Source organism: Zootoca vivipara, chromosome 12 (genome assembly GCF_963506605.1).
Source record: "Zootoca vivipara chromosome 12, rZooViv1.1, whole genome shotgun sequence".
NCBI classification, from domain to species: Eukaryota; Metazoa; Chordata; class Lepidosauria; order Squamata; family Lacertidae; genus Zootoca; species Zootoca vivipara.
In genome coordinates this window covers 22,177,788-22,186,922 of record NC_083287.1, presented here as the reverse complement: position 1 = coordinate 22,186,922, position 9,135 = coordinate 22,177,788, and the positions used below count along the sequence as shown (strand labels likewise).

At 44.8% G+C, this 9,135-nt stretch overlaps 1 protein-coding gene across 3 annotated transcripts in view; it reads left to right on the top strand.

Moving 5' to 3' along the window:
• The first annotated feature begins 716 nt into the window (after positions 1–716).
• CREB5 (cAMP responsive element binding protein 5) overlaps positions 717–9,135 on the top strand; it is a 265,933-nt gene continuing 257,514 nt past the window's right edge. For all 3 annotated transcript variants that reach the window (XM_035130003.2, XM_035130002.2, XM_035130004.2), the window contains exon 1: positions 717–783. The gene's annotated coding sequence lies outside the window, so the exon portion shown is untranslated. The remainder of the gene's footprint in view (positions 784–9,135) is intronic.

Here is a 9,135-nt window from a genome sequence, read left to right as displayed (position 1 = left end):
CAAGACCGGAGTACTGAGTTCAAGGGAGCACATTCCGGGCTATAAGGTTGCTGCAAAACAGAATTCAGGATGCACCAAGAGCTACTGAGACGACCTGCCTCGCCATCTGTGTTGTGTAGTGGGCAGTGCGCCCTCTGCATGTGCTCAGAGGCTTCCTTTCTCCTGTTCTTCAGCGTTCTGGGGTCGAACCTCGGCTCAGATTAAGTCCTGGGGGGTGGGTACCGTACACCTCTTCAAAAACTGCACGTGTGAATGGGCGCAGTTGCATGAAGCCCTTTTCGCTGCCGCCTCCGGCAACTGCACCGGGGACGCTCCCTGGGACTTATCCCGCCCGCCCTCCTTCCCCCCGGGAGCGGAGGTGGGGGCTCGCCTCTTTCCAGCTTCTTTCTCCCGAACCCATCTAGCCGGAGATTTTTTCCAAGCTGACTCACAGAACTAATGGCAGCGTCCTGTCATCCCCGGCGCGGCAAGCTGTTGCTTGTGCCGCTTGCGCTCTCCGCCTTCGCCCTCCCTCTCCTCCTCCTCCCTGCGCCGTGAATGGCTGGAGGGGAGGCGGGCAGGGGCGGAGCCCAGCCAGGACACGCCTCTCCGGGCCCCGCCCACCGCTCGGCTCTCTCCCTTGAGCAGGGACCGCAATGATTTAGAAGTTCAGGAATCCCACGTGACGTCACGGAGGGTGATGTAATGCTTCTCTAAATAGAACGTATTGTAACCTTCTCTCAGTCCAACGTGGTTCCTTCACCCAGGCTGCTTGCTGGTCCTTTCCCTGCTTACACTTGTTGGGTAAGTCCCTCAAAATACGGAGCTGCCTTTCTGATTTCCCCAAAACGCAACTTTACATCGCGTTGGAGGGGTGGAGAAACAAAACAAAACAAAACAAAAAACTCGCCTTACTTAAAACTTCTCGCTTGCAGGGGGTTTGCTGCTGCTTTCTTCTTGCCCCAACGAGCGCGCGCGTGTGTGCTAATTCACACACACACACACGCGGGGCAGGTACTCCGCAGGGCAGAAGAAAACGCAAAGTGGCGAGGGGGGAAAGCAACAAAAGCGATCGAGTAAAATTTGCGAAATGTTTGTAAACGATGTCTTTTCTCTCTCTCTCCTTTTTTCTGTTTTGGTTGTGCTGCTGTGTCTGGGATTTTTCCCGGGTCGCTGCTACAAGTTGATGGTTCTTTGGGAATGACTTTCACTTGGGAGAAGGAGCCGCTCTCGCTCTCAGCTTGGCGACCGGGAGGCGAGAATTGGCTAGGTGGAAAAGTGTGGGGGAGACCCGAACCGGGAAGATGTAACGGGGGGATGCGGGCGTCTCCGCGCGCTCCGCCTCTTTGCCCCGTGCGCTGGCACCGTGCGTTATCAACTGGGAAGATTTATCTGTTATTGGTTTATTTATTTGCTGGGGGATAGTGTGTTTGTGTGTGTGTGTGTAAGGAAATAACCCGCCAGGGCTGTGAAGTTTAAATGGGGGGACTTCGCTATATAAAAGGCGAAGAAGAGGCAGAGGCAATCTTTGGCGACCGCCAAGTGCACGAAAGTTTGGGCGCTTGTGGAACCAAAGCGGTGGCGAAGAAAGTCGTCCGCTTGCTGTCAGGGAGACTCCATCACTGAGATCCTACCTGTCTCCTCCACCCCCTGGCCCGACAAGACTTTTGGGACTTCGATGACCCGAGAAAGCCCTTCCCCCAGACCCCGAAAATTGCTGTTTCTTAGCTAGGAAACGATCGCTCAGGCGCGGAGAACGGTGCGCTCTGCGTGTGCTCAGAAACACTCCAGGCGTGTTTTTTTAAAGGTCCCTGATGGGAGGGAGGCAGGCAGGCTGGCAACCCGTCCCCTGAACTGTTTCTTTTAAATGCCCCGTCCCCTTGGCTGGGGGGGGGGGACTCCTGATGCCATCGCCACTTGCCCGCAAAAAACCAGAGAGGTAAACCTCGTGGCCAGCAAGTTGCCACCACCGCCGATCTCTTAGGTTCGGGGGAAGCGCTTCGTAGGGCGGACCTCTAGGGAAAGAGCGACTCGGCTCGCCGCCCCCTGTCCTGTCCCGGTAGCCCCGGGACATCTTCCTTGCTGGGTGGAATGACAGCGCTCTCCTTCCCCACCAGTTCGCGGCTGCCTCCCCACCCCACCCCCTGATCGCTTCGGATCGCCAGCGCGAAAACTTTTGAACTCCGCTTAGGGACTAAGGAGCGACCAGGAGAAGTTTCATCCTTTGGCCTGGGACCATGTTTCATCCTTTGGCCTGGGCCATCTCGGCGAGGGGAGAGGAGACTATCTCTCTGCGCCCTCCTTGCCGCGCCACCTTTCCATCGCCTGTCCCCGCGTGGTCCCCTGTTGTTCCAAAAAAGCTTTCGGAGTCGGTGGGTGTGTGGGTGTTTGGTTGTTAGGTGGCTGCCCCTTCCTTTACACACACACACAGTGTCGCCCCCGCCCTATCTGACACTCTCTCTGGGAGTCAGAGGCTAGATCCCGGGCCATTACGTCATTCTGCAGGCTAGTAAAATGTGTGATTAAGAGACTCCGATCTTGGGGGCTGGGGGTTGGCAGGAGGATCAGCAATCCGGCTGATCGGGCGCTGCTACCTGGCTCCAGGTCGACAGCTCTGTTCCGATTCCTTTAGATCCAACCCCCCCCCTCTTAAACAGTGGGATATGTCTCCCTCTTCCCCCCAAACCTCTCCTCCTTGACTAAGTTTTGTCCTCTAAGAAGAGCGTCAGAAGGGGAAATACCTGCTAAGCTCAACTTGCCTGCTGCGGTGTTTGCGCCATGCTGAGCGATCGTCGAGATCCAGGGCTCCTAGGAAAACTTCACAGCGTCAAAGACAAAGAGCTTTCCTCCAGCACACACCCCTTTCCCCTTTTAACCGGGATAGTAGGCAAGTAGTAAGCCTGTCTCTTTAAATCCCCACCACCAAGCAGCGCGATGAGAAGTTTCTTACATGGAATCGGGCTGATACTGCATGCGCAAAGTTTGGAAGAAGGAAAAAGGTCTGATCGGGAAGGGAGAGTTTCTAGGGATTTCCTGGTCACCACAGAAAGGTTGGGCGAGAACATTCCGATCCCGATTATATCTTACTTGGAAATATCCTATTGAATTTCCCGAGGTTTTTCCTTTTAAACCCAGGGAGCTTCCAGTTGTAGCAGCCTTCCCACTGGCTCCTCCGGACACTGCACTTGGCTGAAACTAGGACCTGAGAGAGATTTGGAACTGAGGTGCCTTGAATCTAGCAAGTCACCTCAACTAACTCCCAAGAAAACTTTTTCTTTCTGTTTTTTTGCAGGAAGAAACTGTCATGGTGAAACAGTGACTATGAATTTAGGCGGGTAGATTATTTCAATCCAGATCTTGTCTGTACATTCACATATGCACACCAGGCAAATATAAAATCTGTGAGTGTATTTATATAATTTTAGGTTCTTCTTTTTGAGGGAAGAGGCAACTCAACTCTTAATTGTGCTGCGGCACAACTGGGGGGTGGAGTATGCTAAGTTTTGAAAGCTGTCTTTAGCATCTTTAACTTTTTTACGCTTCAGAGAGAATTTTCAGCAAGAACTTTAAACTGCTAAATCTCATTCTTGGGACTCCCCCCCCCACCCTCTTGTGCAGGTTGCAAAGCCCCAGAGAGAAGTGTGATTAATGATCAGCTATAAGTGATTAGTGGTTTTATTCAAACTGTTACCTCTGACCAGAAGCACACATCAGAGGATTAAGTGGCTCTTTTAGATAAATGCTCATTAGTGGAAGGGGAAAATCAAAGATAATAGGCAGGCACACAGAGACAACTTTCTAGGAAAATCACTCCTGTCTTTGGAATAATAAGCTCTGTTCACAGAAAGGCACTTTAATTTAAAAGTTGCTTTTATCTTGTAAATCAAAGTTTGATGTAGAAGTCCACCGGGCTATTATAACCTAGATTTTCCCATATCCACAGGACATAGATTATCCTGGTTGTGATATTTCTTTTCCTTATAAAGAAACAATTGGGATCTTGAAAGAAACTAATCATTCCCAAGTGCAAGTATCTTAAGGTATCCACTTTGAACATAAGCCTGAGAGACCTGTTGTCGGGTAACTAGATGGCGCAGTACAGTAGACACCCAAGAGATCTATAGTTCTCCCATACAGCAAGCAGCAGCAGCTCACTGTGTGCTTCCAACAAAGTTGATTCTGTCCCGGGTTTAAGGCTAGACAGTTCTATACATTTTTAGTCACATTTTCCAAGCGAGTTAAAGGCTTGTGGAAAAATTAATCTCGCCGCTTCAAGAAATGGAAGGGGTGAGAGCGGGTGGTGGGTGTCAGACACTTGATTAAAGTACTGTAGTTACTTGGAACGGGAGATCTGCTTTCAACAGTGGATTGAACAGCTAAAACTCCACTAGTCTTACATTCAGAATCATAGACTCAGACAGGTTTTCCATGTTACTTTTACTGTTGAGAGAGAGCAAAATATGGGCACTAGGAAGGAGAGTTGACTTGTGAATTGGGTGAAGCAACTTATCCTCCAGAATGCGATTCTTTCCCCGCTTGTCTGCTCTTTTCTTATGCTGTCTATGTGCTATCCTGTGTTGTGTGGTGAATTATTACCTATTGCTTATTATACTTTGTAAGGTTTCATGATATTGATGCTCTACTTCCATTTATGTATCAATCTTGTGCTGGGAGACAGAGCTCAAATAGTAAATTTGCTTGCATTAGACAAACAAAACAACTTGTTTATTATGTGGTGCCCAATGGTTACAACTGCTCAGGCTAAACTCCCTTTAAAAAGATATCTCTGTCCAATGAGTTGGGGAGAAAGAAGTAAGACTAGGGGTGGTATATTTGACTTGAAGTGTTGCTTAGGATTTCAGTATAGGTATTCTGGATATACTTCTCTTGTATATAAAAAGGTGAGGTCTGAGACAGATCCGTTTACACAGCAAACTGTATTAGCAGCAAAAATTGGTGTTGCAATTTAGACTGGAATGCGAATGGGGTTGAGGAAAGGGGGAATCTCAAAAAGAGCATACAGTAGTTTGAAACAGCAAGGAAAGCCAAGATAGAGTGGGCTATCTATACTTTGCTATGACTCTTCAGAAGTCGCTGGCTCCATTTGTCTAGATGTTGTACATTATGATATTTAGTGCAAGGGCCCTTTCTAGAATCTAGAGAAGTGTTCCTAGTCTCTTGGCCCAGTTATTACAATCTTTTTAAAACATTGCACCTAATCTGATCTTGCAATATTCCCACTTGGAAATCAGTCCTGTCTAGAAAATAGGGTATGTCCAATAAGTGATTCTCATACACCTGAGTTTATTTCATGCTGTGTGAGAGACATCGATCATCACATGTGTGATGAAGTATGTCGTGTATTGGAAGTTTGTAACATTTCACAAACATTTGCTCACACCAGGTTTAGAGCTTAGGCAATAGGCACTGCATACTGTGTGTGAAGCGGCCCTTAGTTGGAAGGGGGTAACTATAAATTGACTTAAGACACTTGATATTTTGCCGTCCTCCCATATTAGCAAATCTTTATTTATGCTGGCAGTAGGGACAAAGCAATTCAATCTGCACACCTCGACAGAAAAACCCAAACCCACTTTGAGATATTTTGTACTTCAGCACAATACAAACCTGGGTGCCTATCATGAAAATGCCTCTGCTTTTTATGATCTGGGCTGCTTTAGAATGTTCTGTTCTTCCTTTTTTGTGTGGAAGTCATCCGATGTGTCTAATTAAAAAAAAATTGTGCAGGCCACATAAATCAGGAAGCCGCCTTTGGTGTGATCTGCCTTTAAGTGGAAACCAAGTTTAGGTTCATATGAAATTTCATACAACTGACTGTCTTCCTGATGGCGGATAAAATTAGCCCTGTGTAATATTTCACAATTTTCAAGTTCCATCAGCGTTTCTTTTCTTTTGCCAAAGTGTATTAATCCGCAGCTTAAAACACTTACTTCAGCAAGTTGAAAATTATCTTCGACAGAGGATAGTAAAATTTTGTTCCAGTTGCTTGTTACCTTTGTCTACACCTCTTACTACTTTAAAAATGGCTATGTAGTTACTTTTGTTTAAAATCCACATTAAAGTCTAAAGGCTGTTGACACTCCCCCCCCCCCAGTCATTCCATTTAACTGAATGATCCTTTCCTGAATTGGGTTTTGGATTTGCATATAGATTTTTTAATCGTTAAGAGGCTAACCAGTTTCACCTAAGTCATTTAAAATGTATTGCAGTTCATATAGTTGCTAGTTCACATCCAGACACATATCGTTACCTGATTTGTTTAGCCATGCTGTAGCTGTCTGGGCATGGATTTGAGAGTAAAGAACTTGCACCTCTAGTTGGTGTGTGTTAAAGAGTTACGGTCCTGGGATGAAGTTCTTAGCACAATTGTGTTGCTTGAATTCCACTGTAGCCAGTGCAGCAGCATGCAGGACTGTGGTTCTGGTCTTCCAGATGTAGAGTGTTGCCAAATCTAATATCTGAAGGCTGCAAATCGTGTACAGTTTGGTCCATGTCACATAGCTGCATCAAGGAGGTACTTTGTGAAGCATAGCACGAAATCTTAAACAACAGGAGTTCCCACCCAACCTGAAAGCCCTTTGTTTCCGTCTTCAAAAACTTAATGAATCATGATGTTGACTCAGTTTGGTGGGATGCAAAATCTAAAAGGAGGTGTGATATATTAACTACGGTATGAACCAAATCTTCAAAGCCGTGCTAACACAACAGATGTGTTTCTCTAAATTACTTTGTTAAATTTGGAAACGGAGGCCAAACACACTGTCCTAATTTTTAGTGCTTGCATTCAGGCAATACTGTCTCATTTGGGAAGTTAATTGAAATGTAATTCATTTGCAGATAAATATAAGTAATGCAGATTGCTGCCTTTGCATTCCAGTCCTGAGCATGTTTGCATTGATTTGAGTGGAACTTACTTTTAAGTTGGGGTATCATCAGTGCACTACTTTTCTGGGTAAAAAAAAAGAAGGTTACTTGCAATCCAATCCAATAATGTTTACTCCAAAGTAAGTACCATAACTTCTAGTGTTGCATACTCCAAGCAAATATGAATGGAATTGCAGCTTTAGTAAGTGACTAGGTCATAGCAATAATTAGACCAGAGATTATATTCTGGTCTAATTGAGTATCAGCCAAGTTAAAAAGTAGGAAAATGCTTATACAAGGAAGTAATTCTTTGAATATAATTGTTATGCTCATCATTCATGTTCCGTAATAATAACTGTTTAATGGGGAATAATGGGAAATAACACTGTGTTGAGTTTTTATAGCTAAAACATATTTGAGATGTTTTCAAGTCTGAGCCAGCCAGCATCTTTATAATACCGTAATAGCTTGCTTGGTGTTCCCAGGGACACTTGCATTGCGTATATCCTGCTCTTTTGAAATAAGGCATATGGGGTTCTCTAAAATGCAAATTAAAACAATGGATAAAACAGAATGCTCCCAAATAATTGGCTAATAAAAAACTGTGAATGAACAAACAGACAAAGAAACAAAATAAATAAATAAATTGCAAAGCTGCAGAAGAAACCAAGTAGGTCTGCTAGGGAAGGAGACCCCTTGAAACTCAGAAAGGCCTGAATTGTCTTCTGAAAAAGCGTAACTCTTGAAAAGCCAACAGAGAGGAGGCAGATCAACGTCCATTATTATTATTATTATTATTATTATTATTATTATTATTATTATTTTATTATTATTTATACTGCAGGGATCTGGCTGGGTCACTCTGGGCAGCTTACAGCACATACAAAACATAATATAAAACAGAAAAAACACCAACCATTGAAAGCTTCCCTATACAGGGCTGCCTTCAGAGGTCTTCTAAAAGTCTTCTAAAATAAGAGTTCCAAAGCCTTGATTTCCATGCCTTGAGAAGACATGTACTCGATGGAGAATCTCTATACGGCAGCAACCATACATTCCATAGTTATAACCACACTTGACAACTGCTATCTGCTCTATGTGAGGCTGCCTTCAAAGGGTCTGAATGATTTGGGACCAAGCTGCTTGAAAGACCACCTGCATCATATCAGTGTGTCTGAGCTGATAGGCTTTGAAGGCCCTGCTTATGGGTCCATCGCTAAGAATGGTTAAGTCCGACGAGCACCTTTCTGTTTGTTTGTTTGTTTGTTTGTTTACTTATGTATTAAATCTGCATGCTGCCCCTCATCTGCAGATCTCAGGGAGCACAAAATACATGGCAAAAACAAGAAAAAAATAAGCATACGTAAGCACGGTGACCCCATTCCCTCCCCAGAATGGCCTCTGCGCTAATGTATTTTTTAATACATGTATTTTTTTACTGGGCCTTAAAGACCATTTTATTCCCAACTGCTTTTAATTGACATTGGTGCCGAGGATTTGCCACTTTAAGGTGTGTGTGTTTGCTTAATGAATTTTCTGCTACTTGTTTATATAATTTTATTCTGTTGCTGTTGTTTTATCTGCTGTTGTTTTAATTCTTTCAGATATATGAGTGTGTCTTGTTTCAATGGATTTAATATTGTGCATCCCCTTAAGGGAATAAGTGAGATGATTGATAGATAGATAGATAGATTTTTTAATTTTATTTTTTTGAGAAAAACTCATTGAAACAAGGTCATTTAAAATTCTGGGCAGGGTCTTAAAAGTACAGATTGGCTCATATGGGAGAAGGCAGCCTCTAGGCCAGGCATCCCCAAACTGCGGCCCTCTGGATGTTTTGGCCTACAACTCCCACGATCCCTAGCTAATAGGGCCAGTGGTCGGGGAAGATGGGAATTGTAGTCCAAAACATCTGGAGGGCCGAAGTTTGGGGGTGCCTGCTCTAGGCTTCTTGGGCGTCTGAAACTGTGCAGAGCATTTTTGGTGCTCTCGATATTGTTGGATTGCAGCTTGCATCAATCCTAGCATGATCAATGGTCAGGGATGATGGCAATTGTAGTCCAGCAACATCTGGATGGCCACATGTTGTCGTTTACGGGTGTAGACCATGCTTAACTAGACCAGTAGTCTGACTTGGTGTACGGCAGATAGATATACTTATGTTTGGCTGCCTATTGTTTTAAATTTCAGCACCTACCCTTTAAACTGGGCCTGGGAAGCCACTTGGATCTAATGAAGCTGTTTGAAAATTGGCATCGTATGTTCCCTATG